This window comes from Medicago sativa, chromosome 4, assembly GCF_051527215.1.
Source record: "Medicago sativa cultivar Bolivia chromosome 4, Bolivia_mono, whole genome shotgun sequence".
NCBI lineage: Eukaryota > Viridiplantae > Streptophyta > Magnoliopsida > Fabales > Fabaceae > Medicago > Medicago sativa.
In genome coordinates this window covers 31,469,492-31,495,019 of record NC_140752.1, presented here as the reverse complement: position 1 = coordinate 31,495,019, position 25,528 = coordinate 31,469,492, and the positions used below count along the sequence as shown (strand labels likewise).

The following is a 25,528-nucleotide window of genomic DNA, read 5'->3' as shown; positions in this document are numbered from 1 at the left end:
GTCTTTAATGAAAAATAAACTTAGAAATGCATATATACAATTACAACGCTTTACTTTCAGGTGCGATCATACCAGCACTAATGCACCGGATCCCATCAGAACTCCGCAGTTAAGCGTGCTTGGGCGAGAGTAGTACTAGGATGGGTGACCTCCTGGGAAGTCCTTGTGTTGCACCTCTTTTTGCCAAAATTTCGTGTTCTTTGCACCTCTTTTTGCCAAAATTTCGTGTTCTTTTTGTTAATTAGCGTAATTTTACGTCGTTTTTGAAAAATAAACTTCGATTGTATTTCTTTTTTTTCGTTAATTAACGCAACCTAACACTCTATTCTTTAATTAGCGTAATTTGACGTCTTTAATGAAAAATAAACTTAGAAATGCATATATACAATTACAACGCTTTACTTTCAGGTGCGATCATACCAGCACTAATGCACCGGATCCCATCAGAACTCCGCAGTTAAGCGTGCTTGGGCGAGAGTAGTACTAGGATGGGTGACCTCCTGGGAAGTCCTTGTGTTGCACCTCTTTTTGCCAAAATTTCGTGTTCTTTGCACCTCTTTTTGCCAAAATTTCGTGTTCTTTTTGTTAATTAGCGTAATTTTACGTCGTTTTTGAAAAATAAACTTCGATTGTATTTCATTTTTTTCGTTAATTAACGCAACCTAACTCTCTATTCTTTAATTAGCGTAATTTGACGTCTTTAATGAAAAATAAACTTAGAAATGCATATATACAATTACAACGCTTTACTTTCAGGTGCGATCATACCAGCACTAATGCACCGGATCCCATCAGAACTCCGCAGTTAAGCGTGCTTGGGCGAGAGTAGTACTAGGATGGGTGACCTCCTGGGAAGTCCTTGTGTTGCACCTCTTTTTGCCAAAATTTCGTGTTCTTTGCACCTCTTTTTGCCAAAATTTCGTGTTCTTTTTGTTAATTAGCGTAATTTTACGTCGTTTTTGAAAAATAAACTTCGATTGTATTTCATTTTTTTCGTTAATTAACGCAACCTAACTCTCTATTCTTTAATTAGCGTAATTTGACGTCTTTAATGAAAAATAAACTTAGAAATGCATATATACAATTACAACGCTTTACTTTCAGGTGCGATCATACCAGCACTAATGCACCGGATCCCATCAGAACTCCGCAGTTAAGCGTGCTTGGGCGAGAGTAGTACTAGGATGGGTGACCTCCTGGGAAGTCCTTGTGTTGCACCTCTTTTTGCCAAAATTTCGTGTTCTTTGCACCTCTTTTTGCCAAAATTTCGTGTTCTTTTTGTTAATTAGCGTAATTTTACGTCGTTTTTGAAAAATAAACTTCGATTGTATTTCATTTTTTTCGTTAATTAACGCAACCTAACTCTCTATTCTTTAATTAGCGTAATTTGACGTCTTTAATGAAAAATAAACTTAGAAATGCATATATACAATTACAACGCTTTACTTTCAGGTGCGATCATACCAGCACTAATGCACCGGATCCCATCAGAACTCCGCAGTTAAGCGTGCTTGGGCGAGAGTAGTACTAGGATGGGTGACCTCCTGGGAAGTCCTTGTGTTGCACCTCTTTTTGCCAAAATTTCGTGTTCTTTGCACCTCTTTTTGCCAAAATTTCGTGTTCTTTTTGTTAATTAGCGTAATTTTACGTCGTTTTTGAAAAATAAACTTCGATTGTATTTCATTTTTTTCGTTAATTAACGCAACCTAACTCTCTATTCTTTAATTAGCGTAATTTGACGTCTTTAATGAAAAATAAACTTAGAAATGCATATATACAATTACAACGCTTTACTTTCAGGTGCGATCATACCAGCACTAATGCACCGGATCCCATCAGAACTCCGCAGTTAAGCGTGCTTGGGCGAGAGTAGTACTAGGATGGGTGACCTCCTGGGAAGTCCTTGTGTTGCACCTCTTTTTGCCAAAATTTCGTGTTCTTTGCACCTCTTTTTGCCAAAATTTCGTGTTCTTTTTGTTAATTAGCGTAATTTTACGTCGTTTTTGAAAAATAAACTTCGATTGTATTTCATTTTTTTCGTTAATTAACGCAACCTAACTCTCTATTCTTTAATTAGCGTAATTTGACGTCTTTAATGAAAAATAAACTTAGAAATGCATATATACAATTACAACGCTTTACTTTCAGGTGCGATCATACCAGCACTAATGCACCGGATCCCATCAGAACTCCGCAGTTAAGCGTGCTTGGGCGAGAGTAGTACTAGGATGGGTGACCTCCTGGGAAGTCCTTGTGTTGCACCTCTTTTTGCCAAAATTTCGTGTTCTTTGCACCTCTTTTTGCCAAAATTTCGTGTTCTTTTTGTTAATTAGCGTAATTTTACGTCGTTTTTGAAAAATAAACTTCGATTGTATTTCATTTTTTTCGTTAATTAACGCAACCTAACTCTCTATTCTTTAATTAGCGTAATTTGACGTCTTTAATGAAAAATAAACTTAGAAATGCATATATACAATTACAACGCTTTACTTTCAGGTGCGATCATACCAGCACTAATGCACCGGATCCCATCAGAACTCCGCAGTTAAGCGTGCTTGGGCGAGAGTAGTACTAGGATGGGTGACCTCCTGGGAAGTCCTTGTGTTGCACCTCTTTTTGCCAAAATTTCGTGTTCTTTGCACCTCTTTTTGCCAAAATTTCGTGTTCTTTTTGTTAATTAGCGTAATTTTACGTCGTTTTTGAAAAATAAACTTCGATTGTATTTCATTTTTTTCGTTAATTAACGCAACCTAACTCTCTATTCTTTAATTAGCGTAATTTGACGTCTTTAATGAAAAATAAACTTAGAAATGCATATATACAATTACAACGCTTTACTTTCAGGTGCGATCATACCAGCACTAATGCACCGGATCCCATCAGAACTCCGCAGTTAAGCGTGCTTGGGCGAGAGTAGTACTAGGATGGGTGACCTCCTGGGAAGTCCTTGTGTTGCACCTCTTTTTGCCAAAATTTCGTGTTCTTTGCACCTCTTTTTGCCAAAATTTCGTGTTCTTTTTGTTAATTAGCGTAATTTTACGTCGTTTTTGAAAAATAAACTTCGATTGTATTTCATTTTTTTCGTTAATTAACGCAACCTAACTCTCTATTCTTTAATTAGCGTAATTTGACGTCTTTAATGAAAAATAAACTTAGAAATGCCTATATACAATTACAACGCTTTACTTTCAGGTGCGATCATACCAGCACTAATGCACCGGATCCCATCAGAACTCCGCAGTTAAGCGTGCTTGGGCGAGAGTAGTACTAGGATGGGTGACCTCCTGGGAAGTCCTTGTGTTGCACCTCTTTTTGCCAAAATTTCGTGTTCTTTGCACCTCTTTTTGCCAAAATTTCGTGTTCTTTTTGTTAATTAGCGTAATTTTACGTCGTTTTTGAAAAATAAACTTCGATTGTATTTCATTTTTTTCGTTAATTAACGCAACCTAACTCTCTATTCTTTAATTAGCGTAATTTGACGTCTTTAATGAAAAATAAACTTAGAAATGCATATATACAATTACAACGCTTTACTTTCAGGTGCGATCATACCAGCACTAATGCACCGGATCCCATCAGAACTCCGCAGTTAAGCGTGCTTGGGCGAGAGTAGTACTAGGATGGGTGACCTCCTGGGAAGTCCTTGTGTTGCACCTCTTTTTGCCAAAATTTCGTGTTCTTTGCACCTCTTTTTGCCAAAATTTCGTGTTCTTTTTGTTAATTAGCGTAATTTTACGTCGTTTTTGAAAAATAAACTTCGATTGTATTTCATTTTTTTCGTTAATTAACGCAACCTAACACTCTATTCTTTAATTAGCGTAATTTGACGTCTTTAATGAAAAATAAACTTAGAAATGCATATATACAATTACAACGCTTTACTTTCAGGTGCGATCATACCAGCACTAATGCACCGGATCCCATCAGAACTCCGCAGTTAAGCGTGCTTGGGCGAGAGTAGTACTAGGATGGGTGACCTCCTGGGAAGTCCTTGTGTTGCACCTCTTTTTGCCAAAATTTCGTGTTCTTTGCACCTCTTTTTGCCAAAATTTCGTGTTCTTTTTGTTAATTAGCGTAATTTTACGTCGTTTTTGAAAAATAAACTTCGATTGTATTTCTTTTTTTTCGTTAATTAACGCAACCTAACACTCTATTCTTTAATTAGCGTAATTTGACGTCTTTAATGAAAAATAAACTTAGAAATGCATATATACAATTACAACGCTTTACTTTCAGGTGCGATCATACCAGCACTAATGCACCGGATCCCATCAGAACTCCGCAGTTAAGCGTGCTTGGGCGAGAGTAGTACTAGGATGGGTGACCTCCTGGGAAGTCCTTGTGTTGCACCTCTTTTTGCCAAAATTTCGTGTTCTTTGCACCTCTTTTTGCCAAAATTTCGTGTTCTTTTTGTTAATTAGCGTAATTTTACGTCGTTTTTGAAAAATAAACTTCGATTGTATTTCATTTTTTTCGTTAATTAACGCAACCTAACTCTCTATTCTTTAATTAGCGTAATTTGACGTCTTTAATGAAAAATAAACTTAGAAATGCATATATACAATTACAACGCTTTACTTTCAGGTGCGATCATACCAGCACTAATGCACCGGATCCCATCAGAACTCCGCAGTTAAGCGTGCTTGGGCGAGAGTAGTACTAGGATGGGTGACCTCCTGGGAAGTCCTTGTGTTGCACCTCTTTTTGCCAATATTTCGTGTTCTTTGCACCTCTTTTTGCCAAAATTTCGTGTTCTTTTTGTTAATTAGCGTAATTTTACGTCGTTTTTGAAAAATAAACTTCGATTGTATTTCATTTTTTTCGTTAATTAACGCAACCTAACTCTCTATTCTTTAATTAGCGTAATTTGACGTCTTTAATGAAAAATAAACTTAGAAATGCATATATACAATTACAACGCTTTACTTTCAGGTGCGATCATACCAGCACTAATGCACCGGATCCCATCAGAACTCCGCAGTTAAGCGTGCTTGGGCGAGAGTAGTACTAGGATGGGTGACCTCCTGGGAAGTCCTTGTGTTGCACCTCTTTTTGCCAAAATTTCGTGTTCTTTGCACCTCTTTTTGCCAAAATTTCGTGTTCTTTTTGTTAATTAGCGTAATTTTACGTCGTTTTTGAAAAATAAACTTCGATTGTATTTCATTTTTTTCGTTAATTAACGCAACCTAACTCTCTATTCTTTAATTAGCGTAATTTGACGTCTTTAATGAAAAATAAACTTAGAAATGCATATATACAATTACAACGCTTTACTTTCAGGTGCGATCATACCAGCACTAATGCACCGGATCCCATCAGAACTCCGCAGTTAAGCGTGCTTGGGCGAGAGTAGTACTAGGATGGGTGACCTCCTGGGAAGTCCTTGTGTTGCACCTCTTTTTGCCAAAATTTCGTGTTCTTTGCACCTCTTTTTGCCAAAATTTCGTGTTCTTTTTGTTAATTAGCGTAATTTTACGTCGTTTTTGAAAAATAAACTTCGATTGTATTTCATTTTTTTCGTTAATTAACGCAACCTAACTCTCTATTCTTTAATTAGCGTAATTTGACGTCTTTAATGAAAAATAAACTTAGAAATGCATATATACAATTACAACGCTTTACTTTCAGGTGCGATCATACCAGCACTAATGCACCGGATCCCATCAGAACTCCGCAGTTAAGCGTGCTTGGGCGAGAGTAGTACTAGGATGGGTGACCTCCTGGGAAGTCCTTGTGTTGCACCTCTTTTTGCCAAAATTTCGTGTTCTTTGCACCTCTTTTTGCCAAAATTTCGTGTTCTTTTTGTTAATTAGCGTAATTTTACGTCGTTTTTGAAAAATAAACTTCGATTGTATTTCATTTTTTTCGTTAATTAACGCAACCTAACTCTCTATTCTTTAATTAGCGTAATTTGACGTCTTTAATGAAAAATAAACTTAGAAATGCATATATACAATTACAACGCTTTACTTTCAGGTGCGATCATACCAGCACTAATGCACCGGATCCCATCAGAACTCCGCAGTTAAGCGTGCTTGGGCGAGAGTAGTACTAGGATGGGTGACCTCCTGGGAAGTCCTTGTGTTGCACCTCTTTTTGCCAAAATTTCGTGTTCTTTGCACCTCTTTTTGCCAAAATTTCGTGTTCTTTTTGTTAATTAGCGTAATTTTACGTCGTTTTTGAAAAATAAACTTCGATTGTATTTCATTTTTTTCGTTAATTAACGCAACCTAACTCTCTATTCTTTAATTAGCGTAATTTGACGTCTTTAATGAAAAATAAACTTAGAAATGCATATATACAATTACAACGCTTTACTTTCAGGTGCGATCATACCAGCACTAATGCACCGGATCCCATCAGAACTCCGCAGTTAAGCGTGCTTGGGCGAGAGTAGTACTAGGATGGGTGACCTCCTGGGAAGTCCTTGTGTTGCACCTCTTTTTGCCAAAATTTCGTGTTCTTTGCACCTCTTTTTGCCAAAATTTCGTGTTCTTTTTGTTAATTAGCGTAATTTTACGTCGTTTTTGAAAAATAAACTTCGATTGTATTTCATTTTTTTCGTTAATTAACGCAACCTAACTCTCTATTCTTTAATTAGCGTAATTTGACGTCTTTAATGAAAAATAAACTTAGAAATGCATATATACAATTACAACGCTTTACTTTCAGGTGCGATCATACCAGCACTAATGCACCGGATCCCATCAGAACTCCGCAGTTAAGCGTGCTTGGGCGAGAGTAGTACTAGGATGGGTGACCTCCTGGGAAGTCCTTGTGTTGCACCTCTTTTTGCCAAAATTTCGTGTTCTTTGCACCTCTTTTTGCCAAAATTTCGTGTTCTTTTTGTTAATTAGCGTAATTTTACGTCGTTTTTGAAAAATAAACTTCGATTGTATTTCATTTTTTTCGTTAATTAACGCAACCTAACACTCTATTCTTTAATTAGCGTAATTTGACGTCTTTAATGAAAAATAAACTTAGAAATGCATATATACAATTACAACGCTTTACTTTCAGGTGCGATCATACCAGCACTAATGCACCGGATCCCATCAGAACTCCGCAGTTAAGCGTGCTTGGGCGAGAGTAGTACTAGGATGGGTGACCTCCTGGGAAGTCCTTGTGTTGCACCTCTTTTTGCCAAAATTTCGTGTTCTTTGCACCTCTTTTTGCCAAAATTTCGTGTTCTTTTTGTTAATTAGCGTAATTTTACGTCGTTTTTGAAAAATAAACTTCGATTGTATTTCATTTTTTTCGTTAATTAACGCAACCTAACTCTCTATTCTTTAATTAGCGTAATTTGACGTCTTTAATGAAAAATAAACTTAGAAATGCATATATACAATTACAACGCTTTACTTTCAGGTGCGATCATACCAGCACTAATGCACCGGATCCCATCAGAACTCCGCAGTTAAGCGTGCTTGGGCGAGAGTAGTACTAGGATGGGTGACCTCCTGGGAAGTCCTTGTGTTGCACCTCTTTTTGCCAAAATTTCGTGTTCTTTGCACCTCTTTTTGCCAAAATTTCGTGTTCTTTTTGTTAATTAGCGTAATTTTACGTCGTTTTTGAAAAATAAACTTCGATTGTATTTCATTTTTTTCGTTAATTAACGCAACCTAACTCTCTATTCTTTAATTAGCGTAATTTGACGTCTTTAATGAAAAATAAACTTAGAAATGCATATATACAATTACAACGCTTTACTTTCAGGTGCGATCATACCAGCACTAATGCACCGGATCCCATCAGAACTCCGCAGTTAAGCGTGCTTGGGCGAGAGTAGTACTAGGATGGGTGACCTCCTGGGAAGTCCTTGTGTTGCACCTCTTTTTGCCAAAATTTCGTGTTCTTTGCACCTCTTTTTGCCAAAATTTCGTGTTCTTTTTGTTAATTAGCGTAATTTTACGTCGTTTTTGAAAAATAAACTTCGATTGTATTTCATTTTTTTCGTTAATTAACGCAACCTAACTCTCTATTCTTTAATTAGCGTAATTTGACGTCTTTAATGAAAAATAAACTTAGAAATGCCTATATACAATTACAACGCTTTACTTTCAGGTGCGATCATACCAGCACTAATGCACCGGATCCCATCAGAACTCCGCAGTTAAGCGTGCTTGGGCGAGAGTAGTACTAGGATGGGTGACCTCCTGGGAAGTCCTTGTGTTGCACCTCTTTTTGCCAAAATTTCGTGTTCTTTGCACCTCTTTTTGCCAAAATTTCGTGTTCTTTTTGTTAATTAGCGTAATTTTACGTCGTTTTTGAAAAATAAACTTCGATTGTATTTCATTTTTTTCGTTAATTAACGCAACCTAACTCTCTATTCTTTAATTAGCGTAATTTGACGTCTTTAATGAAAAATAAACTTAGAAATGCATATATACAATTACAACGCTTTACTTTCAGGTGCGATCATACCAGCACTAATGCACCGGATCCCATCAGAACTCCGCAGTTAAGCGTGCTTGGGCGAGAGTAGTACTAGGATGGGTGACCTCCTGGGAAGTCCTTGTGTTGCACCTCTTTTTGCCAAAATTTCGTGTTCTTTGCACCTCTTTTTGCCAAAATTTCGTGTTCTTTTTGTTAATTAGCGTAATTTTACGTCGTTTTTGAAAAATAAACTTCGATTGTATTTCATTTTTTTCGTTAATTAACGCAACCTAACACTCTATTCTTTAATTAGCGTAATTTGACGTCTTTAATGAAAAATAAACTTAGAAATGCATATATACAATTACAACGCTTTACTTTCAGGTGCGATCATACCAGCACTAATGCACCGGATCCCATCAGAACTCCGCAGTTAAGCGTGCTTGGGCGAGAGTAGTACTAGGATGGGTGACCTCCTGGGAAGTCCTTGTGTTGCACCTCTTTTTGCCAAAATTTCGTGTTCTTTGCACCTCTTTTTGCCAAAATTTCGTGTTCTTTTTGTTAATTAGCGTAATTTTACGTCGTTTTTGAAAAATAAACTTCGATTGTATTTCATTTTTTTCGTTAATTAACGCAACCTAACTCTCTATTCTTTAATTAGCGTAATTTGACGTCTTTAATGAAAAATAAACTTAGAAATGCATATATACAATTACAACGCTTTACTTTCAGGTGCGATCATACCAGCACTAATGCACCGGATCCCATCAGAACTCCGCAGTTAAGCGTGCTTGGGCGAGAGTAGTACTAGGATGGGTGACCTCCTGGGAAGTCCTTGTGTTGCACCTCTTTTTGCCAAAATTTCGTGTTCTTTGCACCTCTTTTTGCCAAAATTTCGTGTTCTTTTTGTTAATTAGCGTAATTTTACGTCGTTTTTGAAAAATAAACTTCGATTGTATTTCATTTTTTTCGTTAATTAACGCAACCTAACTCTCTATTCTTTAATTAGCGTAATTTGACGTCTTTAATGAAAAATAAACTTAGAAATGCATATATACAATTACAACGCTTTACTTTCAGGTGCGATCATACCAGCACTAATGCACCGGATCCCATCAGAACTCCGCAGTTAAGCGTGCTTGGGCGAGAGTAGTACTAGGATGGGTGACCTCCTGGGAAGTCCTTGTGTTGCACCTCTTTTTGCCAAAATTTCGTGTTCTTTGCACCTCTTTTTGCCAAAATTTCGTGTTCGTTTTGTTAATTAGCGTAATTTTACGTCGTTTTTGAAAAATAAACTTCGATTGTATTTCATTTTTTTCGTTAATTAACGCAACCTAACACTCTATTCTTTAATTAGCGTAATTTGACGTCTTTAATGAAAAATAAACTTAGAAATGCATATATACAATTACAACGCTTTACTTTCAGGTGCGATCATACCAGCACTAATGCACCGGATCCCATCAGAACTCCGCAGTTAAGCGTGCTTGGGCGAGAGTAGTACTAGGATGGGTGACCTCCTGGGAAGTCCTTGTGTTGCACCTCTTTTTGCCAAAATTTCGTGTTCTTTGCACCTCTTTTTGCCAAAATTTCGTGTTCTTTTTGTTAATTAGCGTAATTTTACGTCGTTTTTGAAAAATAAACTTCGATTGTATTTCATTTTTTTCGTTAATTAACGCAACCTAACTCTCTATTCTTTAATTAGCGTAATTTGACGTCTTTAATGAAAAATAAACTTAGAAATGCATATATACAATTACAACGCTTTACTTTCAGGTGCGATCATACCAGCACTAATGCACCGGATCCCATCAGAACTCTGCAGTTAAGCGTGCTTGGGCGAGAGTAGTACTAGGATGGGTGACCTCCTGGGAAGTCCTTGTGTTGCACCTCTTTTTGCCAAAATTTCGTGTTCTTTGCACCTCTTTTTGCCAAAATTTCGTGTTCTTTTTGTTAATTAGCGTAATTTTACGTCGTTTTTGAAAAATAAACTTCGATTGTATTTCATTTTTTTCGTTAATTAACGCAACCTAACTCTCTATTCTTTAATTAGCGTAATTTGACGTCTTTAATGAAAAATAAACTTAGAAATGCATATATACAATTACAACGCTTTACTTTCAGGTGCGATCATACCAGCACTAATGCACCGGATCCCATCAGAACTCCGCAGTTAAGCGTGCTTGGGCGAGAGTAGTACTAGGATGGGTGACCTCCTGGGAAGTCCTTGTGTTGCACCTCTTTTTGCCAAAATTTCGTGTTCTTTGCACCTCTTTTTGCCAAAATTTCGTGTTCTTTTTGTTAATTAGCGTAATTTTACGTCGTTTTTGAAAAATAAACTTCGATTGTATTTCATTTTTTTCGTTAATTAACGCAACCTAACACTCTATTCTTTAATTAGCGTAATTTGACGTCTTTAATGAAAAATAAACTTAGAAATGCATATATACAATTACAACGCTTTACTTTCAGGTGCGATCATACCAGCACTAATGCACCGGATCCCATCAGAACTCCGCAGTTAAGCGTGCTTGGGCGAGAGTAGTACTAGGATGGGTGACCTCCTGGGAAGTCCTTGTGTTGCACCTCTTTTTGCCAAAATTTCGTGTTCTTTGCACCTCTTTTTGCCAAAATTTCGTGTTCTTTGCACCTCTTTTTGCCAAAATTTCGTGTTCTTTTTGTTAATTAGCGTAATTTTACGTCGTTTTTGAAAAATAAACTTCGATTGTATTTCATTTTTTTCGTTAATTAACGCAACCTAACACTCTATTCTTTAATTAGCGTAATTTGACGTCTTTAATGAAAAATAAACTTAGAAATGCATATATACAATTACAACGCTTTACTTTCAGGTGCGATCATACCAGCACTAATGCACCGGATCCCATCAGAACTCCGCAGTTAAGCGTGCTTGGGCGAGAGTAGTACTAGGATGGGTGACCTTCTGGGAAGTCCTTGTGTTGCACCTCTTTTTGCCAAAATTTCGTGTTCTTTGCACCTCTTTTTGCCAAAATTTCGTGTTCTTTTTGTTAATTAGCGTAATTTTACGTCGTTTTTGAAAAATAAACTTCGATTGTATTTCATTTTTTTCGTTAATTAACGCAACCTAACACTCTATTCTTTAATTAGCGTAATTTGACGTCTTTAATGAAAAATAAACTTAGAAATGCATATATACAATTACAACGCTTTACTTTCAGGTGCGATCATACCAGCACTAATGCACCGGATTCCATCAGAACTCCGCAGTTAAGCGTGCTTGGGCGAGAGTAGTACTAGGATGGGTGACCTCCTGGGAAGTCCTTGTGTTGCACCTCTTTTTGCCAAAATTTCGTGTTCTTTGCACCTCTTTTTGCCAAAATTTCGTGTTCTTTTTGTTAATTAGCGTAATTTTACGTCGTTTTTGAAAAATAAACTTCGATTGTATTTCATTTTTTTCGTTAATTAACGCAACCTAACTCTCTATTCTTTAATTAGCGTAATTTGACGTCTTTAATGAAAAATAAACTTAGAAATGCATATATACAATTACAACGCTTTACTTTCAGGTGCGATCATACCAGCACTAATGCACCGGATCCCATCAGAACTCCGCAGTTAAGCGTGCTTGGGCGAGAGTAGTACTAGGATGGGTGACCTCCTGGGAAGTCCTTGTGTTGCACCTCTTTTTGCCAAAATTTCGTGTTCTTTGCACCTCTTTTTGCCAAAATTTCGTGTTCTTTTTGTTAATTAGCGTAATTTTACGTCGTTTTTGAAAAATAAACTTCGATTGTATTTCATTTTTTTCGTTAATTAACGCAACCTAACTCTCTATTCTTTAATTAGCGTAATTTGACGTCTTTAATGAAAAATAAACTTAGAAATGCATATATACAATTACAACGCTTTACTTTCAGGTGCGATCATACCAGCACTAATGCACCGGATCCCATCAGAACTCCGCAGTTAAGCGTGCTTGGGCGAGAGTAGTACTAGGATGGGTGACCTCCTGGGAAGTCCTTGTGTTGCACCACTTTTTGCCAAAATTTCGTGTTCTTTGCACCTCTTTTTGCCAAAATTTCGTGTTCTTTTTGTTAATTAGCGTAATTTTACGTCGTTTTTGAAAAATAAACTTCGATTGTATTTCATTTTTTTCGTTAATTAACGCAACCTAACTCTCTATTCTTTAATTAGCGTAATTTGACGTCTTTAATGAAAAATAAACTTAGAAATGCATATATACAATTACAACGCTTTACTTTCAGGTGCGATCATACCAGCACTAATGCACCGGATCCCATCAGAACTCCGCAGTTAAGCGTGCTTGGGCGAGAGTAGTACTAGGATGGGTGACCTCCTGGGAAGTCCTTGTGTTGCACCTCTTTTTGCCAAAATTTCGTGTTCTTTGCACCTCTTTTTGCCAAAATTTCGTGTTCGTTTTGTTAATTAGCGTAATTTTACGTCGTTTTTGAAAAATAAACTTCGATTGTATTTCATTTTTTTCGTTAATTAACGCAACCTAACACTCTATTCTTTAATTAGCGTAATTTGACGTCTTTAATGAAAAATAAACTTAGAAATGCATATATACAATTACAACGCTTTACTTTCAGGTGCGATCATACCAGCACTAATGCACCGGATCCCATCAGAACTCCGCAGTTAAGCGTGCTTGGGCGAGAGTAGTACTAGGATGGGTGACCTCCTGGGAAGTCCTTGTGTTGCACCTCTTTTTGCCAAAATTTCGTGTTCTTTGCACCTCTTTTTGCCAAAATTTCGTGTTCTTTTTGTTAATTAGCGTAATTTTACGTCGTTTTTGAAAAATAAACTTCGATTGTATTTCATTTTTTTCGTTAATTAACGCAACCTAACTCTCTATTCTTTAATTAGCGTAATTTGACGTCTTTAATGAAAAATAAACTTAGAAATGCATATATACAATTACAACGCTTTACTTTCAGGTGCGATCATACCAGCACTAATGCACCGGATCCCATCAGAACTCTGCAGTTAAGCGTGCTTGGGCGAGAGTAGTACTAGGATGGGTGACCTCCTGGGAAGTCCTTGTGTTGCACCTCTTTTTGCCAAAATTTCGTGTTCTTTGCACCTCTTTTTGCCAAAATTTCGTGTTCTTTTTGTTAATTAGCGTAATTTTACGTCGTTTTTGAAAAATAAACTTCGATTGTATTTCATTTTTTTCGTTAATTAACGCAACCTAACTCTCTATTCTTTAATTAGCGTAATTTGACGTCTTTAATGAAAAATAAACTTAGAAATGCATATATACAATTACAACGCTTTACTTTCAGGTGCGATCATACCAGCACTAATGCACCGGATCCCATCAGAACTCCGCAGTTAAGCGTGCTTGGGCGAGAGTAGTACTAGGATGGGTGACCTCCTGGGAAGTCCTTGTGTTGCACCTCTTTTTGCCAAAATTTCGTGTTCTTTGCACCTCTTTTTGCCAAAATTTCGTGTTCTTTTTGTTAATTAGCGTAATTTTACGTCGTTTTTGAAAAATAAACTTCGATTGTATTTCATTTTTTTCGTTAATTAACGCAACCTAACACTCTATTCTTTAATTAGCGTAATTTGACGTCTTTAATGAAAAATAAACTTAGAAATGCATATATACAATTACAACGCTTTACTTTCAGGTGCGATCATACCAGCACTAATGCACCGGATCCCATCAGAACTCCGCAGTTAAGCGTGCTTGGGCGAGAGTAGTACTAGGATGGGTGACCTCCTGGGAAGTCCTTGTGTTGCACCTCTTTTTGCCAAAATTTCGTGTTCTTTGCACCTCTTTTTGCCAAAATTTCGTGTTCTTTGCACCTCTTTTTGCCAAAATTTCGTGTTCTTTTTGTTAATTAGCGTAATTTTACGTCGTTTTTGAAAAATAAACTTCGATTGTATTTCATTTTTTTCGTTAATTAACGCAACCTAACACTCTATTCTTTAATTAGCGTAATTTGACGTCTTTAATGAAAAATAAACTTAGAAATGCATATATACAATTACAACGCTTTACTTTCAGGTGCGATCATACCAGCACTAATGCACCGGATCCCATCAGAACTCCGCAGTTAAGCGTGCTTGGGCGAGAGTAGTACTAGGATGGGTGACCTTCTGGGAAGTCCTTGTGTTGCACCTCTTTTTGCCAAAATTTCGTGTTCTTTGCACCTCTTTTTGCCAAAATTTCGTGTTCTTTTTGTTAATTAGCGTAATTTTACGTCGTTTTTGAAAAATAAACTTCGATTGTATTTCATTTTTTTCGTTAATTAACGCAACCTAACACTCTATTCTTTAATTAGCGTAATTTGACGTCTTTAATGAAAAATAAACTTAGAAATGCATATATACAATTACAACGCTTTACTTTCAGGTGCGATCATACCAGCACTAATGCACCGGATTCCATCAGAACTCCGCAGTTAAGCGTGCTTGGGCGAGAGTAGTACTAGGATGGGTGACCTCCTGGGAAGTCCTTGTGTTGCACCTCTTTTTGCCAAAATTTCGTGTTCTTTGCACCTCTTTTTGCCAAAATTTCGTGTTCTTTTTGTTAATTAGCGTAATTTTACGTCGTTTTTGAAAAATAAACTTCGATTGTATTTCATTTTTTTCGTTAATTAACGCAACCTAACTCTCTATTCTTTAATTAGCGTAATTTGACGTCTTTAATGAAAAATAAACTTAGAAATGCATATATACAATTACAACGCTTTACTTTCAGGTGCGATCATACCAGCACTAATGCACCGGATCCCATCAGAACTCCGCAGTTAAGCGTGCTTGGGCGAGAGTAGTACTAGGATGGGTGACCTCCTGGGAAGTCCTTGTGTTGCACCTCTTTTTGCCAAAATTTCGTGTTCTTTGCACCTCTTTTTGCCAAAATTTCGTGTTCTTTTTGTTAATTAGCGTAATTTTACGTCGTTTTTGAAAAATAAACTTCGATTGTATTTCATTTTTTCGTTAATTAACGCAACCTAACTCTCTATTCTTTAATTAGCGTAATTTGACGTCTTTAATGAAAAATAAACTTAGAAATGCATATATACAATTACAACGCTTTACTTTCAGGTGCGATCATACCAGCACTAATGCACCGGATCCCATCAGAACTCCGCAGTTAAGCGTGCTTGGGCGAGAGTAGTACTAGGATGGGTGACCTCCTGGGAAGTCCTTGTGTTGCACCTCTTTTTGCCAAAATTTCGTGTTCTTTGCACCTCTTTTTGCCAAAATTTCGTGTTCTTTTTGTTAATTAGCGTAATTTTACGTCGTTTTTGAAAAATAAACTTCGATTGTATTTCATTTTTTTCGTTAATTAACGCAACCTAACACTCTATTCTTTAATTAGCGTAATTTGACGTCTTTAATGAAAAATAAACTTAGAAATGCATATATACAATTACAACGCTTTACTTTCAGGTGCGATCATACCAGCACTAATGCACCGGATCCCATCAGAACTCCGCAGTTAAGCGTGCTTGGGCGAGAGTAGTACTAGGATGGGTGACCTCCTGGGAAGTCCTTGTGTTGCACCTCTTTTTGCCAAAATTTCGTGTTCTTTGCACCTCTTTTTGCCAAAATTTCGTGTTCTTTTTGTTAATTAGCGTAATTTTACGTCGTTTTTGAAAAATAAACTTCGATTGTATTTCATTTTTTTCGTTAATTAACGCAACCTAACTCTCTATTCTTTAATTAGCGTAATTTGACGTCTTTAATGAAAAATAAACTTAGAAATGCATATATACAATTACAACGCTTTACTTTCAGGTGCGATCATACCAGCACTAATGCACCGGATCCCATCAGAACTCTGCAGTTAAGCGTGCTTGGGCGAGAGTAGTACTAGGATGGGTGACCTCCTGGGAAGTCCTTGTGTTGCACCTCTTTTTGCCAAAATTTCGTGTTCTTTGCACCTCTTTTTGCCAAAATTTCGTGTTCTTTTTGTTAATTAGCGTAATTTTACGTCGTTTTTGAAAAATAAACTTCGATTGTATTTCATTTTTTTCGTTAATTAACGCAACCTAACTCTCTATTCTTTAATTAGCGTAATTTGACGTCTTTAATGAAAAATAAACTTAGAAATGCATATATACAATTACAACGCTTTACTTTCAGGTGCGATCATACCAGCACTAATGCACCGGATCCCATCAGAACTCCGCAGTTAAGCGTGCTTGGGCGAGAGTAGTACTAGGATGGGTGACCTCCTGGGAAGTCCTTGTGTTGCACCTCTTTTTGCCAAAATTTCGTGTTCTTTGCACCTCTTTTTGCCAAAATTTCGTGTTCTTTTTGTTAATTAGCGTAATTTTACGTCGTTTTTGAAAAATAAACTTCGATTGTATTTCATTTTTTTCGTTAATTAACGCAACCTAACACTCTATTCTTTAATTAGCGTAATTTGACGTCTTTAATGAAAAATAAACTTAGAAATGCATATATACAATTACAACGCTTTACTTTCAGGTGCGATCATACCAGCACTAATGCACCGGATCCCATCAGAACTCCGCAGTTAAGCGTGCTTGGGCGAGAGTAGTACTAGGATGGGTGACCTCCTGGGAAGTCCTTGTGTTGCACCTCTTTTTGCCAAAATTTCGTGTTCTTTGCACCTCTTTTTGCCAAAATTTCGTGTTCTTTGCACCTCTTTTTGCCAAAATTTCGTGTTCTTTTTGTTAATTAGCGTAATTTTACGTCGTTTTTGAAAAATAAACTTCGATTGTATTTCATTTTTTTCGTTAATTAACGCAACCTAACACTCTATTCTTTAATTAGCGTAATTTGACGTCTTTAATGAAAAATAAACTTAGAAATGCATATATACAATTACAACGCTTTACTTTCAGGTGCGATCATACCAGCACTAATGCACCGGATCCCATCAGAACTCCGCAGTTAAGCGTGCTTGGGCGAGAGTAGTACTAGGATGGGTGACCTTCTGGGAAGTCCTTGTGTTGCACCTCTTTTTGCCAAAATTTCGTGTTCTTTGCACCTCTTTTTGCCAAAATTTCGTGTTCTTTTTGTTAATTAGCGTAATTTTACGTCGTTTTTGAAAAATAAACTTCGATTGTATTTCATTTTTTTCGTTAATTAACGCAACCTAACACTCTATTCTTTAATTAGCGTAATTTGACGTCTTTAATGAAAAATAAACTTAGAAATGCATATATACAATTACAACGCTTTACTTTCAGGTGCGATCATACCAGCACTAATGCACCGGATTCCATCAGAACTCCGCAGTTAAGCGTGCTTGGGCGAGAGTAGTACTAGGATGGGTGACCTCCTGGGAAGTCCTTGTGTTGCACCTCTTTTTGCCAAAATTTCGTGTTCTTTGCACCTCTTTTTGCCAAAATTTCGTGTTCTTTTTGTTAATTAGCGTAATTTTACGTCGTTTTTGAAAAATAAACTTCGATTGTATTTCATTTTTTTCGTTAATTAACGCAACCTAACTCTCTATTCTTTAATTAGCGTAATTTGACGTCTTTAATGAAAAATAAACTTAGAAATGCATATATACAATTACAACGCTTTACTTTCAGGTGCGATCATACCAGCACTAATGCACCGGATCCCATCAGAACTCCGCAGTTAAGCGTGCTTGGGCGAGAGTAGTACTAGGATGGGTGACCTCCTGGGAAGTCCTTGTGTTGCACCTCTTTTTGCCAAAATTTCGTGTTCTTTGCACCTCTTTTTGCCAAAATTTCGTGTTCTTTTTGTTAATTAGCGTAATTTTACGTCGTTTTTGAAAAATAAACTTCGATTGTATTTCATTTTTTCGTTAATTAACGCAACCTAACTCTCTATTCTTTAATTAGCGTAATTTGACGTCTTTAATGAAAAATAAACTTAGAAATGCATATATACAATTACAACGCTTTACTTTCAGGTGCGATCATACCAGCACTAATGCACCGGATCCCATCAGAACTCCGCAGTTAAGCGTGCTTGGGCGAGAGTAGTACTAGGATGGGTGACCTCCTGGGAAGTCCTTGTGTTGCACCTCTTTTTGCCAAAATTTCGTGTTCTTTGCACCTCTTTTTGCCAAAATTTCGTGTTCTTTTTGTTAATTAGCGTAATTTTACGTCGTTTTTGAAAAATAAACTTCGATTGTATTTCATTTTTTTCGTTAATTAACGCAACCTAACACTCTATTCTTTAATTAGCGTAATTTGACGTCTTTAATGAAAAATAAACTTAGAAATGCATATATACAATTACAACGCTTTACTTTCAGGTGCGATCATACCAGCACTAATGCACCGGATCCCATCAGAACTCCGCAGTTAAGCGTGCTTGGGCGAGAGTAGTACTAGGATGGGTGACCTCCTGGGAAGTCCTTGTGTTGCACCTCTTTTTGCCAAAATTTCGTGTTCTTTGCACCTCTTTTTGCCAAAATTTCGTGTTCTTTTTGTTAATTAGCGTAATTTTACGTCGTTTTTGAAAAATAAACTTCGATTGTATTTCATTTTTTTCGTTAATTAACGCAACCTAACTCTCTATTCTTTAATTAGCGTAATTTGACGTCTTTAATGAAAAATAAACTTAGAAATGCATATATACAATTACAACGCTTTACTTTCAGGTGCGATCATACCAGCACTAATGCACCGGATCCCATCAGAACTCCGCAGTTAAGCGTGCTTGGGCGAGAGTAGTACTAGGATGGGTGACCTCCTGGGAAGTCCTTGTGTTGCACCTCTTTTTGCCAAAATTTCGTGTTCTTTGCACCTCTTTTTGCCAAAATTTCGTGTTCTTTTTGTTAATTAGCGTAATTTTACGTCGTTTTTGAAAAATAAACTTCGATTGTATTTCATTTTTTTCGTTAATTAACGCAACCTAACTCTCTTCTTTAATTAGCGTAATTTGACGTCTTTAATGAAAAATAAACTTAGAAATGCATATATACAATTACAACGCTTTACTTTCAGGTGCGATCATACCAGCACTAATGCACCGGATCCCATCAGAACTCCGCAGTTAAGCGTGCTTGGGCGAGAGTAGTACTAGGATGGGTGACCTCCTGGGAAGTCCTTGTGTTGCACCTCTTTTTGCCAAAATTTCGTGTTCTTTGCACCTCTTTTTGCCAAAATTTCGTGTTCTTTTTGTTAATTAGCGTAATTTTACGTCGTTTTTGAAAAATAAACTTCGATTGTATTTCATTTTTTTCGTTAATTAACGCAACCTAACTCTCTATTCTTTAATTAGCGTAATTTGACGTCTTTAATGAAAAATAAACTTAGAAATGCATATATACAATTACAACGCTTTACTTTCAGGTGCGATCATACCAGCACTAATGCACCGGATCCCATCAGAACTCCGCAGTTAAGCGTGCTTGGGCGAGAGTAGTACTAGGATGGGTGACCTCCTGGGAAGTCCTTGTGTTGCACCTCTTTTTGCCAAAATTTCGTGTTCTTTGCACCTCTTTTTGCCAAAATTTCGTGTTCTTTTTGTTAATTAGCGTAATTTTACGTCGTTTTTGAAAAATAAACTTCGATTGTATTTCATTTTTTTCGTTAATTAACGCAACCTAACTCTCTATTCTTTAATTAGCGTAATTTGACGTCTTTAATGAAAAATAAACTTAGAAATGCATATATACAATTACAACGCTTTACTTTCAGGTGCGATCATACCAGCACTAATGCACCGGATCCCATCAGAACTCCGCAGTTAAGCGTGCTTGGGCGAGAGTAGTACTAGGATGGGTGACCTCCTGGGAAGTCCTTGTGTTGCACCTCTTTTTGCCAAAATTTCGTGTTCTTTGCACCTCTTTTTGCCAAAATTTCGTGTTCTTTTTGTTAATTAGCGTAATTTTACGTCGTTTTTGAAAAATAAACTTCGATTGTATTTCATTTTTTTCGTTAATTAACGCAACCTAACACTCTATTCTTTAATTAGCGTAATTTGACGTCTTTAATGAAAAATAAACTTAGAAATGCATATATACAATTACAACGCTTTACTTTCAGGTGCGATCATACCAGCACTAATGCACCGGATCCCATCAGAACTCCGCAGTTAAGCGTGCTTGGGCGAGAGTAGTACTAGGATGGGTGACCTCCTGGGAAGTCCTTGTGTTGCACCTCTTTTTGCCAAAATTTCGTGTTCTTTGCACCTCTTTTTGCCAAAATTTCGTGTTCTTTGCACCTCTTTTTGCCAAAATTTCGTGTTCTTTTTGTTAATTAGCGTAATTTTACGTCGTTTTTGAAAAATAAACTTCGATTGTATTTCATTTTTTTCGTTAATTAACGCAACCTAACTCTCTATTCTTTAATTAGCGTAATTTGACGTCTTTAATGAAAAATAAACTTAGAAATGCATATATACAATTACAACGCTTTACTTTCAGGTGCGATCATACCAGCACTAATGCACCGGATCCCATCAGAACTCCGCAGTTAAGCGTGCTTGGGCGAGAGTAGTACTAGGATGGGTGACCTCCTGGGAAGTCCTTGTGTTGCACCTCTTTTTGCCAAAATTTCGTGTTCTTTGCACCTCTTTTTGCCAAAATTTCGTGTTCTTTTTGTTAATTAGCGTAATTTTACGTCGTTTTTGAAAAATAAACTTCGATTGTATTTCATTTTTTTCGTTAATTAACGCAACCTAACTCTCTATTCTTTAATTAGCGTAATTTGACGTCTTTAATGAAAAATAAACTTAGAAATGCATATATACAATTACAACGCTTTACTTTCAGGTGCGATCATACCAGCACTAATGCACCGGATCCCATCAGAACTCCGCAGTTAAGCGTGCTTGGGCGAGAGTAGTACTAGGATGGGTGACCTCCTGGGAAGTCCTTGTGTTGCACCTCTTTTTGCCAAAATTTCGTGTTCTTTGCACCTCTTTTTGCCAAAATTTCGTGTTCTTTTTGTTAATTAGCGTAATTTTACGTCGTTTTTGAAAAATAAACTTCGATTGTATTTCATTTTTTTCGTTAATTAACGCAACCTAACACTCTATTCTTTAATTAGCGTAATTTGACGTCTTTAATGAAAAATAAACTTAGAAATGCATATATACAATTACAACGCTTTACTTTCAGGTGCGATTATACCAGCACTAATGCACCGGATCCCATCAGAACTCCGCAGTTAAGCGTGCTTGGGCGAGAGTAGTACTAGGATGGGTGACCTCCTGGGAAGTCCTTGTGTTGCACCTCTTTTTGCCAAAATTTCGTGTTCTTTGCACCTCTTTTTGCCAAAATTTCGTGTTCTTTTTGTTAATTAGCGTAATTTTACGTCGTTTTTGAAAAATAAACTTCGATTGTATTTCATTTTTTTCGTTAATTAACGCAACCTAACACTCTATTCTTTAATTAGCGTAATTTGACGTCTTTAATGAAAAATAAACTTAGAAATGCATATATACAATTACAACGCTTTACTTTCAGGTGCGATCATACCAGCACTAATGCACCGGATCCCATCAGAACTCCGCAGTTAAGCGTGCTTGGGCGAGAGTAGTACTAGGATGGGTGACCTCCTGGGAAGTCCTTGTGTTGCACCTCTTTTTGCCAAAATTTCGTGTTCTTTGCACCTCTTTTTGCCAAAATTTCGTGTTCTTTTTGTTAATTAGCGTAATTTTACGTCGTTTTTGAAAAATAAACTTCGATTGTATTTCATTTTTTTCGTTAATTAACGCAACCTAACTCTCTATTCTTTAATTAGCGTAATTTGACGTCTTTAATGAAAAATAAACTTAGAAATGCATATATACAATTACAACGCTTTACTTTCAGGTGCGATCATACCAGCACTAATGCACCGGATCCCATCAGAACTCCGCAGTTAAGCGTGCTTGGGCGAGAGTAGTACTAGGATGGGTGACCTCCTGGGAAGTCCTTGTGTTGCACCTCTTTTTGCCAAAATTTCGTGTTCTTTTTGTTAATTAGCGTAATTTTACGTCGTTTTTGAAAAATAAACTTCGATTGTATTTCATTTTTTTCGTTAATTAACGCAACCTAACTCTCTATTCTTTAATTAGCGTAATTTGACGTCTTTAATGAAAAATAAACTTAGAAATGCATATATACAATTACAACGCTTTACTTTCAGGTGCGATCATACCAGCACTAATGCACCGGATCCCATCAGAACTCCGCAGTTAAGCGTGCTTGGGCGAGAGTAGTACTAGGATGGGTGACCTCCTGGGAAGTCCTTGTGTTGCACCTCTTTTTGCCAAAATTTCGTGTTCTTTGCACCTCTTTTTGCCAAAATTTCGTGTTCTTTTTGTTAATTAGCGTAATTTTACGTCGTTTTTGAAAAATAAACTTCGATTGTATTTCATTTTTTTCGTTAATTAACGCAACCTAACTCTCTATTCTTTAATTAGCGTAATTTGACGTCTTTAATGAAAAATAAACTTAGAAATGCATATATACAATTACAACGCTTTACTTTCAGGTGCGATCATACCAGCACTAATGCACCGGATCCCATCAGAACTCCGCAGTTAAGCGTGCTTGGGCGAGAGTAGTACTAGGATGGGTGACCTTCTGGGAAGTCCTTGTGTTGCACCTCTTTTTGCCAAAATTTCGTGTTCTTTGCACCTCTTTTTGCCAAAATTTCGTGTTCTTTGCACCTCTTTTTGCCAAAATTTCGTGTTCTTTTTGTTAATTAGCGTAATTTTACGTCGTTTTTGAAAAATAAACTTCGATTGTATTTCATTTTTTTCGTTAATTAACGCAACCTAACTCTCTATTCTTTAATTAGCGTAATTTGACGTCTTTAATGAAAAATAAACTTAGAAATGCATATATACAATTACAACGCTTTACTTTCAGGTGCGATCATACCAGCACTAATGCACCGGATCCCATCAGAACTCCGCAGTTAAGCGTGCTTGGGCGAGAGTAGTACTAGGATGGGTGACCTCCTGGGAAGTCCTTGTGTTGCACCTCTTTTTGCCAAAATTTCGTGTTCTTTGCACCTCTTTTTGCCAAAATTTCGTGTTCTTTTTGTTAATTAGCGTAATTTTACGTCGTTTTTGAAAAATAAACTTCGATTGTATTTCATTTTTTTCGTTAATTAACGCAACCTAACACTCTATTCTTTAATTAGCGTAATTTGACGTCTTTAATGAAAAATAAACTTAGAAATGCATATATACAATTACAACGCTTTACTTTCAGGTGCGATCATACCAGCACTAATGCACCGGATCCCATCAGAACTCCGCAGTTAAGCGTGCTTGGGCGAGAGTAGTACTAGGATGGGTGACCTCCTGGGAAGTCCTTGTGTTGCACCTCTTTTTGCCAAAATTTCGTGTTCTTTGCACCTCTTTTTGCCAAAATTTCGTGTTCTTTGCACCTCTTTTTGCCAAAATTTCGTGTTCTTTTTGTTAATTAGCGTAATTTTACGTCGTTTTTGAAAAATAAACTTCGATTGTATTTCATTTTTTTCGTTAATTAACGCAACCTAACACTCTATTCTTTAATTAGCGTAATTTGACGTCTTTAATGAAAAATAAACTTAGAAATGCATATATACAATTACAACGCTTTACTTTCAGGTGCGATCATACCAGCACTAATGCACCGGATCCCATCAGAACTCCGCAGTTAAGCGTGCTTGGGCGAGAGTAGTACTAGGATGGGTGACCTCCTGGGAAGTCCTTGTGTTGCACCTCTTTTTGCCAAAATTTCGTGTTCTTTGCACCTCTTTTTGCCAAAATTTCGTGTTCTTTTTGTTAATTAGCGTAATTTTACGTCGTTTTTGAAAAATAAACTTCGATTGTATTTCATTTTTTTCGTTAATTAACGCAACCTAACACTCTATTCTTTACTTAGCGTAATTTGACGTCTTTAATGAAAAATAAACTTAGAAATGCATATATACAATTACAACGCTTTACTTTCAGGTGCGATCATACCAGCACTAATGCACCGGATCCCATCAGAACTCCGCAGTTAAGCGTGCTTGGGCGAGAGTAGTACTAGGATGGGTGACCTCCTGGGAAGTCCTTGTGTTGCACCTCTTTTTGCCAAAATTTCGTGTTCTTTGCACCTCTTTTTGCCAAAATTTCGTGTTCTTTTTGTTAATTAGCGTAATTTTACGTCGTTTTTGAAAAATAAACTTCGATTGTATTTCATTTTTTCGTTAATTAACGCAACCTAACTCTCTATTCTTTAATTAGCGTAATTTGACGTCTTTAATGAAAAATAAACTTAGAAATGCATATATACAATTACAACGCTTTACTTTCAGGTGCGATCATACCAGCACTAATGCACCGGATCCCATCAGAACTCCGCAGTTAAGCGTGCTTGGGCGAGAGTAGTACTAGGATGGGTGACCTCCTGGGAAGTCCTTGTGTTGCACCTCTTTTTGCCAAAATTTCGTGTTCTTTGCACCTCTTTTTGCCAAAATTTCGTGTTCTTTTTGTTAATTAGCGTAATTTTACGTCGTTTTTGAAAAATAAACTTCGATTGTATTTCATTTTTTTCGTTAATTAACGCAACCTAACACTCTATTCTTTAATTAGCGTAATTTGACGTCTTTAATGAAAAATAAACTTAGAAATGCATATATACAATTACAACGCTTTACTTTCAGGTGCGATCATACCAGCACTAATGCACCGGATCCCATCAGAACTCCGCAGTTAAGCGTGCTTGGGCGAGAGTAGTACTAGGATGGGTGACCTCCTGGGAAGTCCTTGTGTTGCACCTCTTTTTGCCAAAATTTCGTGTTCTTTGCACCTCTTTTTGCCAAAATTTCGTGTTCTTTTTGTTAATTAGCGTAATTTTACGTCGTTTTTGAAAAATAAACTTCGATTGTATTTCATTTTTTTCGTTAATTAACGCAACCTAACTCTCTATTCTTTAATTAGCGTAATTTGACGTCTTTAATGAAAAATAAACTTAGAAATGCATATATACAATTACAACGCTTTACTTTCAGGTGCGATCATACCAGCACTAATGCACCGGATCCCATCAGAACTCCGCAGTTAAGCGTGCTTGGGCGAGAGTAGTACTAGGATGGGTGACCTCCTGGGAAGTCCTTGTGTTGCACCTCTTTTTGCCAAAATTTCGTGTTCTTTGCACCTCTTTTTGCCAAAATTTCGTGTTCTTTTTGTTAATTAGCGTAATTTTACGTCGTTTTTGAAAAATAAACTTCGATTGTATTTCATTTTTTTCGTTAATTAACGCAACCTA

General features: G+C 36.8%; 73 non-coding genes across 73 annotated transcripts; all 73 read left to right on the top strand.

Annotated features, from left to right (window-relative positions):
• The first annotated feature begins 58 nt into the window (after positions 1–58).
• On the top strand, positions 59–177 carry LOC146927974 (5S ribosomal RNA). Its single transcript, XR_015009352.1, has one exon. It is a non-coding gene; the product is annotated as a 5S ribosomal RNA (ribosomal RNA).
• A 229-nt stretch (positions 178–406) lies between these two features.
• Positions 407–525, top strand: LOC146927973 (5S ribosomal RNA). The gene has a single exon (XR_015009351.1). It is a non-coding gene; the product is annotated as a 5S ribosomal RNA (ribosomal RNA).
• Positions 526–754: 229 nt separating this feature from the next.
• Positions 755–873, top strand: LOC146927972 (5S ribosomal RNA). Its single transcript, XR_015009350.1, has one exon. It is a non-coding gene; the product is annotated as a 5S ribosomal RNA (ribosomal RNA).
• Positions 874–1,102: 229 nt separating this feature from the next.
• Positions 1,103–1,221, top strand: LOC146927971 (5S ribosomal RNA). The gene has a single exon (XR_015009349.1). It is a non-coding gene; the product is annotated as a 5S ribosomal RNA (ribosomal RNA).
• A 229-nt stretch (positions 1,222–1,450) lies between these two features.
• Positions 1,451–1,569, top strand: LOC146927970 (5S ribosomal RNA). Its single transcript, XR_015009348.1, has one exon. It is a non-coding gene; the product is annotated as a 5S ribosomal RNA (ribosomal RNA).
• Positions 1,570–1,798: 229 nt separating this feature from the next.
• LOC146927969 (5S ribosomal RNA) lies at positions 1,799–1,917 on the top strand. Its single transcript, XR_015009346.1, has one exon. It is a non-coding gene; the product is annotated as a 5S ribosomal RNA (ribosomal RNA).
• Positions 1,918–2,146: 229 nt separating this feature from the next.
• Positions 2,147–2,265, top strand: LOC146927968 (5S ribosomal RNA). Its single transcript, XR_015009345.1, has one exon. It is a non-coding gene; the product is annotated as a 5S ribosomal RNA (ribosomal RNA).
• Positions 2,266–2,494: 229 nt separating this feature from the next.
• On the top strand, positions 2,495–2,613 carry LOC146927967 (5S ribosomal RNA). The gene has a single exon (XR_015009344.1). It is a non-coding gene; the product is annotated as a 5S ribosomal RNA (ribosomal RNA).
• Positions 2,614–2,842: 229 nt separating this feature from the next.
• LOC146927966 (5S ribosomal RNA) lies at positions 2,843–2,961 on the top strand. Its single transcript, XR_015009343.1, has one exon. It is a non-coding gene; the product is annotated as a 5S ribosomal RNA (ribosomal RNA).
• A 229-nt stretch (positions 2,962–3,190) lies between these two features.
• On the top strand, positions 3,191–3,309 carry LOC146927965 (5S ribosomal RNA). Its single transcript, XR_015009342.1, has one exon. It is a non-coding gene; the product is annotated as a 5S ribosomal RNA (ribosomal RNA).
• Positions 3,310–3,538: 229 nt separating this feature from the next.
• On the top strand, positions 3,539–3,657 carry LOC146927964 (5S ribosomal RNA). The gene has a single exon (XR_015009341.1). It is a non-coding gene; the product is annotated as a 5S ribosomal RNA (ribosomal RNA).
• Positions 3,658–3,886: 229 nt separating this feature from the next.
• Positions 3,887–4,005, top strand: LOC146927963 (5S ribosomal RNA). Its single transcript, XR_015009340.1, has one exon. It is a non-coding gene; the product is annotated as a 5S ribosomal RNA (ribosomal RNA).
• Positions 4,006–4,234: 229 nt separating this feature from the next.
• Positions 4,235–4,353, top strand: LOC146927962 (5S ribosomal RNA). The gene has a single exon (XR_015009339.1). It is a non-coding gene; the product is annotated as a 5S ribosomal RNA (ribosomal RNA).
• A 229-nt stretch (positions 4,354–4,582) lies between these two features.
• LOC146927961 (5S ribosomal RNA) lies at positions 4,583–4,701 on the top strand. The gene has a single exon (XR_015009338.1). It is a non-coding gene; the product is annotated as a 5S ribosomal RNA (ribosomal RNA).
• Positions 4,702–4,930: 229 nt separating this feature from the next.
• LOC146927960 (5S ribosomal RNA) lies at positions 4,931–5,049 on the top strand. Its single transcript, XR_015009337.1, has one exon. It is a non-coding gene; the product is annotated as a 5S ribosomal RNA (ribosomal RNA).
• A 229-nt stretch (positions 5,050–5,278) lies between these two features.
• Positions 5,279–5,397, top strand: LOC146927959 (5S ribosomal RNA). The gene has a single exon (XR_015009335.1). It is a non-coding gene; the product is annotated as a 5S ribosomal RNA (ribosomal RNA).
• A 229-nt stretch (positions 5,398–5,626) lies between these two features.
• Positions 5,627–5,745, top strand: LOC146927958 (5S ribosomal RNA). Its single transcript, XR_015009334.1, has one exon. It is a non-coding gene; the product is annotated as a 5S ribosomal RNA (ribosomal RNA).
• Positions 5,746–5,974: 229 nt separating this feature from the next.
• LOC146927957 (5S ribosomal RNA) lies at positions 5,975–6,093 on the top strand. The gene has a single exon (XR_015009333.1). It is a non-coding gene; the product is annotated as a 5S ribosomal RNA (ribosomal RNA).
• Positions 6,094–6,322: 229 nt separating this feature from the next.
• On the top strand, positions 6,323–6,441 carry LOC146927956 (5S ribosomal RNA). Its single transcript, XR_015009332.1, has one exon. It is a non-coding gene; the product is annotated as a 5S ribosomal RNA (ribosomal RNA).
• A 229-nt stretch (positions 6,442–6,670) lies between these two features.
• Positions 6,671–6,789, top strand: LOC146927955 (5S ribosomal RNA). Its single transcript, XR_015009331.1, has one exon. It is a non-coding gene; the product is annotated as a 5S ribosomal RNA (ribosomal RNA).
• Positions 6,790–7,018: 229 nt separating this feature from the next.
• On the top strand, positions 7,019–7,137 carry LOC146927954 (5S ribosomal RNA). The gene has a single exon (XR_015009330.1). It is a non-coding gene; the product is annotated as a 5S ribosomal RNA (ribosomal RNA).
• Positions 7,138–7,366: 229 nt separating this feature from the next.
• On the top strand, positions 7,367–7,485 carry LOC146927953 (5S ribosomal RNA). The gene has a single exon (XR_015009329.1). It is a non-coding gene; the product is annotated as a 5S ribosomal RNA (ribosomal RNA).
• Positions 7,486–7,714: 229 nt separating this feature from the next.
• Positions 7,715–7,833, top strand: LOC146927952 (5S ribosomal RNA). The gene has a single exon (XR_015009328.1). It is a non-coding gene; the product is annotated as a 5S ribosomal RNA (ribosomal RNA).
• A 229-nt stretch (positions 7,834–8,062) lies between these two features.
• LOC146927951 (5S ribosomal RNA) lies at positions 8,063–8,181 on the top strand. The gene has a single exon (XR_015009327.1). It is a non-coding gene; the product is annotated as a 5S ribosomal RNA (ribosomal RNA).
• Positions 8,182–8,410: 229 nt separating this feature from the next.
• LOC146927950 (5S ribosomal RNA) lies at positions 8,411–8,529 on the top strand. Its single transcript, XR_015009326.1, has one exon. It is a non-coding gene; the product is annotated as a 5S ribosomal RNA (ribosomal RNA).
• Positions 8,530–8,758: 229 nt separating this feature from the next.
• On the top strand, positions 8,759–8,877 carry LOC146927949 (5S ribosomal RNA). Its single transcript, XR_015009324.1, has one exon. It is a non-coding gene; the product is annotated as a 5S ribosomal RNA (ribosomal RNA).
• Positions 8,878–9,106: 229 nt separating this feature from the next.
• On the top strand, positions 9,107–9,225 carry LOC146927948 (5S ribosomal RNA). The gene has a single exon (XR_015009323.1). It is a non-coding gene; the product is annotated as a 5S ribosomal RNA (ribosomal RNA).
• Positions 9,226–9,454: 229 nt separating this feature from the next.
• On the top strand, positions 9,455–9,573 carry LOC146927947 (5S ribosomal RNA). Its single transcript, XR_015009322.1, has one exon. It is a non-coding gene; the product is annotated as a 5S ribosomal RNA (ribosomal RNA).
• A 229-nt stretch (positions 9,574–9,802) lies between these two features.
• On the top strand, positions 9,803–9,921 carry LOC146927946 (5S ribosomal RNA). The gene has a single exon (XR_015009321.1). It is a non-coding gene; the product is annotated as a 5S ribosomal RNA (ribosomal RNA).
• A 229-nt stretch (positions 9,922–10,150) lies between these two features.
• On the top strand, positions 10,151–10,269 carry LOC146927945 (5S ribosomal RNA). Its single transcript, XR_015008868.1, has one exon. It is a non-coding gene; the product is annotated as a 5S ribosomal RNA (ribosomal RNA).
• A 229-nt stretch (positions 10,270–10,498) lies between these two features.
• On the top strand, positions 10,499–10,617 carry LOC146927944 (5S ribosomal RNA). The gene has a single exon (XR_015009320.1). It is a non-coding gene; the product is annotated as a 5S ribosomal RNA (ribosomal RNA).
• Positions 10,618–10,846: 229 nt separating this feature from the next.
• On the top strand, positions 10,847–10,965 carry LOC146927943 (5S ribosomal RNA). The gene has a single exon (XR_015009319.1). It is a non-coding gene; the product is annotated as a 5S ribosomal RNA (ribosomal RNA).
• A 261-nt stretch (positions 10,966–11,226) lies between these two features.
• On the top strand, positions 11,227–11,345 carry LOC146927942 (5S ribosomal RNA). Its single transcript, XR_015008813.1, has one exon. It is a non-coding gene; the product is annotated as a 5S ribosomal RNA (ribosomal RNA).
• Positions 11,346–11,574: 229 nt separating this feature from the next.
• Positions 11,575–11,693, top strand: LOC146927941 (5S ribosomal RNA). Its single transcript, XR_015008888.1, has one exon. It is a non-coding gene; the product is annotated as a 5S ribosomal RNA (ribosomal RNA).
• Positions 11,694–11,922: 229 nt separating this feature from the next.
• Positions 11,923–12,041, top strand: LOC146927940 (5S ribosomal RNA). The gene has a single exon (XR_015009318.1). It is a non-coding gene; the product is annotated as a 5S ribosomal RNA (ribosomal RNA).
• A 229-nt stretch (positions 12,042–12,270) lies between these two features.
• On the top strand, positions 12,271–12,389 carry LOC146927939 (5S ribosomal RNA). The gene has a single exon (XR_015008881.1). It is a non-coding gene; the product is annotated as a 5S ribosomal RNA (ribosomal RNA).
• A 229-nt stretch (positions 12,390–12,618) lies between these two features.
• On the top strand, positions 12,619–12,737 carry LOC146927938 (5S ribosomal RNA). The gene has a single exon (XR_015009317.1). It is a non-coding gene; the product is annotated as a 5S ribosomal RNA (ribosomal RNA).
• Positions 12,738–12,966: 229 nt separating this feature from the next.
• LOC146927937 (5S ribosomal RNA) lies at positions 12,967–13,085 on the top strand. The gene has a single exon (XR_015009316.1). It is a non-coding gene; the product is annotated as a 5S ribosomal RNA (ribosomal RNA).
• Positions 13,086–13,314: 229 nt separating this feature from the next.
• LOC146927936 (5S ribosomal RNA) lies at positions 13,315–13,433 on the top strand. The gene has a single exon (XR_015008867.1). It is a non-coding gene; the product is annotated as a 5S ribosomal RNA (ribosomal RNA).
• Positions 13,434–13,662: 229 nt separating this feature from the next.
• LOC146927935 (5S ribosomal RNA) lies at positions 13,663–13,781 on the top strand. Its single transcript, XR_015009315.1, has one exon. It is a non-coding gene; the product is annotated as a 5S ribosomal RNA (ribosomal RNA).
• A 229-nt stretch (positions 13,782–14,010) lies between these two features.
• Positions 14,011–14,129, top strand: LOC146927934 (5S ribosomal RNA). Its single transcript, XR_015009314.1, has one exon. It is a non-coding gene; the product is annotated as a 5S ribosomal RNA (ribosomal RNA).
• A 261-nt stretch (positions 14,130–14,390) lies between these two features.
• Positions 14,391–14,509, top strand: LOC146927933 (5S ribosomal RNA). Its single transcript, XR_015008812.1, has one exon. It is a non-coding gene; the product is annotated as a 5S ribosomal RNA (ribosomal RNA).
• Positions 14,510–14,738: 229 nt separating this feature from the next.
• On the top strand, positions 14,739–14,857 carry LOC146927932 (5S ribosomal RNA). The gene has a single exon (XR_015008887.1). It is a non-coding gene; the product is annotated as a 5S ribosomal RNA (ribosomal RNA).
• Positions 14,858–15,086: 229 nt separating this feature from the next.
• Positions 15,087–15,205, top strand: LOC146927931 (5S ribosomal RNA). The gene has a single exon (XR_015009313.1). It is a non-coding gene; the product is annotated as a 5S ribosomal RNA (ribosomal RNA).
• Positions 15,206–15,433: 228 nt separating this feature from the next.
• LOC146927930 (5S ribosomal RNA) lies at positions 15,434–15,552 on the top strand. The gene has a single exon (XR_015009312.1). It is a non-coding gene; the product is annotated as a 5S ribosomal RNA (ribosomal RNA).
• Positions 15,553–15,781: 229 nt separating this feature from the next.
• Positions 15,782–15,900, top strand: LOC146927929 (5S ribosomal RNA). The gene has a single exon (XR_015009311.1). It is a non-coding gene; the product is annotated as a 5S ribosomal RNA (ribosomal RNA).
• Positions 15,901–16,129: 229 nt separating this feature from the next.
• On the top strand, positions 16,130–16,248 carry LOC146927928 (5S ribosomal RNA). The gene has a single exon (XR_015008866.1). It is a non-coding gene; the product is annotated as a 5S ribosomal RNA (ribosomal RNA).
• Positions 16,249–16,477: 229 nt separating this feature from the next.
• Positions 16,478–16,596, top strand: LOC146927927 (5S ribosomal RNA). The gene has a single exon (XR_015009310.1). It is a non-coding gene; the product is annotated as a 5S ribosomal RNA (ribosomal RNA).
• A 229-nt stretch (positions 16,597–16,825) lies between these two features.
• On the top strand, positions 16,826–16,944 carry LOC146927926 (5S ribosomal RNA). Its single transcript, XR_015009308.1, has one exon. It is a non-coding gene; the product is annotated as a 5S ribosomal RNA (ribosomal RNA).
• A 261-nt stretch (positions 16,945–17,205) lies between these two features.
• On the top strand, positions 17,206–17,324 carry LOC146927925 (5S ribosomal RNA). Its single transcript, XR_015008811.1, has one exon. It is a non-coding gene; the product is annotated as a 5S ribosomal RNA (ribosomal RNA).
• A 229-nt stretch (positions 17,325–17,553) lies between these two features.
• On the top strand, positions 17,554–17,672 carry LOC146927924 (5S ribosomal RNA). Its single transcript, XR_015008886.1, has one exon. It is a non-coding gene; the product is annotated as a 5S ribosomal RNA (ribosomal RNA).
• Positions 17,673–17,901: 229 nt separating this feature from the next.
• LOC146927923 (5S ribosomal RNA) lies at positions 17,902–18,020 on the top strand. Its single transcript, XR_015009306.1, has one exon. It is a non-coding gene; the product is annotated as a 5S ribosomal RNA (ribosomal RNA).
• Positions 18,021–18,248: 228 nt separating this feature from the next.
• Positions 18,249–18,367, top strand: LOC146927922 (5S ribosomal RNA). Its single transcript, XR_015009305.1, has one exon. It is a non-coding gene; the product is annotated as a 5S ribosomal RNA (ribosomal RNA).
• Positions 18,368–18,596: 229 nt separating this feature from the next.
• LOC146927921 (5S ribosomal RNA) lies at positions 18,597–18,715 on the top strand. Its single transcript, XR_015009304.1, has one exon. It is a non-coding gene; the product is annotated as a 5S ribosomal RNA (ribosomal RNA).
• A 229-nt stretch (positions 18,716–18,944) lies between these two features.
• On the top strand, positions 18,945–19,063 carry LOC146927920 (5S ribosomal RNA). Its single transcript, XR_015009303.1, has one exon. It is a non-coding gene; the product is annotated as a 5S ribosomal RNA (ribosomal RNA).
• A 227-nt stretch (positions 19,064–19,290) lies between these two features.
• LOC146927919 (5S ribosomal RNA) lies at positions 19,291–19,409 on the top strand. Its single transcript, XR_015009301.1, has one exon. It is a non-coding gene; the product is annotated as a 5S ribosomal RNA (ribosomal RNA).
• A 229-nt stretch (positions 19,410–19,638) lies between these two features.
• On the top strand, positions 19,639–19,757 carry LOC146927918 (5S ribosomal RNA). The gene has a single exon (XR_015009300.1). It is a non-coding gene; the product is annotated as a 5S ribosomal RNA (ribosomal RNA).
• Positions 19,758–19,986: 229 nt separating this feature from the next.
• Positions 19,987–20,105, top strand: LOC146927917 (5S ribosomal RNA). The gene has a single exon (XR_015009299.1). It is a non-coding gene; the product is annotated as a 5S ribosomal RNA (ribosomal RNA).
• Positions 20,106–20,334: 229 nt separating this feature from the next.
• On the top strand, positions 20,335–20,453 carry LOC146927916 (5S ribosomal RNA). Its single transcript, XR_015009298.1, has one exon. It is a non-coding gene; the product is annotated as a 5S ribosomal RNA (ribosomal RNA).
• Positions 20,454–20,714: 261 nt separating this feature from the next.
• LOC146927915 (5S ribosomal RNA) lies at positions 20,715–20,833 on the top strand. Its single transcript, XR_015009297.1, has one exon. It is a non-coding gene; the product is annotated as a 5S ribosomal RNA (ribosomal RNA).
• Positions 20,834–21,062: 229 nt separating this feature from the next.
• Positions 21,063–21,181, top strand: LOC146927914 (5S ribosomal RNA). The gene has a single exon (XR_015009296.1). It is a non-coding gene; the product is annotated as a 5S ribosomal RNA (ribosomal RNA).
• Positions 21,182–21,410: 229 nt separating this feature from the next.
• LOC146927913 (5S ribosomal RNA) lies at positions 21,411–21,529 on the top strand. The gene has a single exon (XR_015008841.1). It is a non-coding gene; the product is annotated as a 5S ribosomal RNA (ribosomal RNA).
• Positions 21,530–21,758: 229 nt separating this feature from the next.
• Positions 21,759–21,877, top strand: LOC146927912 (5S ribosomal RNA). The gene has a single exon (XR_015009295.1). It is a non-coding gene; the product is annotated as a 5S ribosomal RNA (ribosomal RNA).
• A 229-nt stretch (positions 21,878–22,106) lies between these two features.
• On the top strand, positions 22,107–22,225 carry LOC146927911 (5S ribosomal RNA). The gene has a single exon (XR_015009294.1). It is a non-coding gene; the product is annotated as a 5S ribosomal RNA (ribosomal RNA).
• A 197-nt stretch (positions 22,226–22,422) lies between these two features.
• LOC146927910 (5S ribosomal RNA) lies at positions 22,423–22,541 on the top strand. Its single transcript, XR_015009293.1, has one exon. It is a non-coding gene; the product is annotated as a 5S ribosomal RNA (ribosomal RNA).
• A 229-nt stretch (positions 22,542–22,770) lies between these two features.
• Positions 22,771–22,889, top strand: LOC146927909 (5S ribosomal RNA). The gene has a single exon (XR_015008810.1). It is a non-coding gene; the product is annotated as a 5S ribosomal RNA (ribosomal RNA).
• A 261-nt stretch (positions 22,890–23,150) lies between these two features.
• Positions 23,151–23,269, top strand: LOC146927908 (5S ribosomal RNA). Its single transcript, XR_015009292.1, has one exon. It is a non-coding gene; the product is annotated as a 5S ribosomal RNA (ribosomal RNA).
• Positions 23,270–23,498: 229 nt separating this feature from the next.
• LOC146927907 (5S ribosomal RNA) lies at positions 23,499–23,617 on the top strand. The gene has a single exon (XR_015009291.1). It is a non-coding gene; the product is annotated as a 5S ribosomal RNA (ribosomal RNA).
• Positions 23,618–23,878: 261 nt separating this feature from the next.
• Positions 23,879–23,997, top strand: LOC146927906 (5S ribosomal RNA). Its single transcript, XR_015009290.1, has one exon. It is a non-coding gene; the product is annotated as a 5S ribosomal RNA (ribosomal RNA).
• A 229-nt stretch (positions 23,998–24,226) lies between these two features.
• Positions 24,227–24,345, top strand: LOC146927905 (5S ribosomal RNA). Its single transcript, XR_015009289.1, has one exon. It is a non-coding gene; the product is annotated as a 5S ribosomal RNA (ribosomal RNA).
• A 228-nt stretch (positions 24,346–24,573) lies between these two features.
• LOC146927904 (5S ribosomal RNA) lies at positions 24,574–24,692 on the top strand. Its single transcript, XR_015009288.1, has one exon. It is a non-coding gene; the product is annotated as a 5S ribosomal RNA (ribosomal RNA).
• Positions 24,693–24,921: 229 nt separating this feature from the next.
• LOC146927903 (5S ribosomal RNA) lies at positions 24,922–25,040 on the top strand. Its single transcript, XR_015009287.1, has one exon. It is a non-coding gene; the product is annotated as a 5S ribosomal RNA (ribosomal RNA).
• Positions 25,041–25,269: 229 nt separating this feature from the next.
• LOC146927902 (5S ribosomal RNA) lies at positions 25,270–25,388 on the top strand. Its single transcript, XR_015009282.1, has one exon. It is a non-coding gene; the product is annotated as a 5S ribosomal RNA (ribosomal RNA).
• The last annotated feature ends 140 nt before the right edge of the window (positions 25,389–25,528 follow it).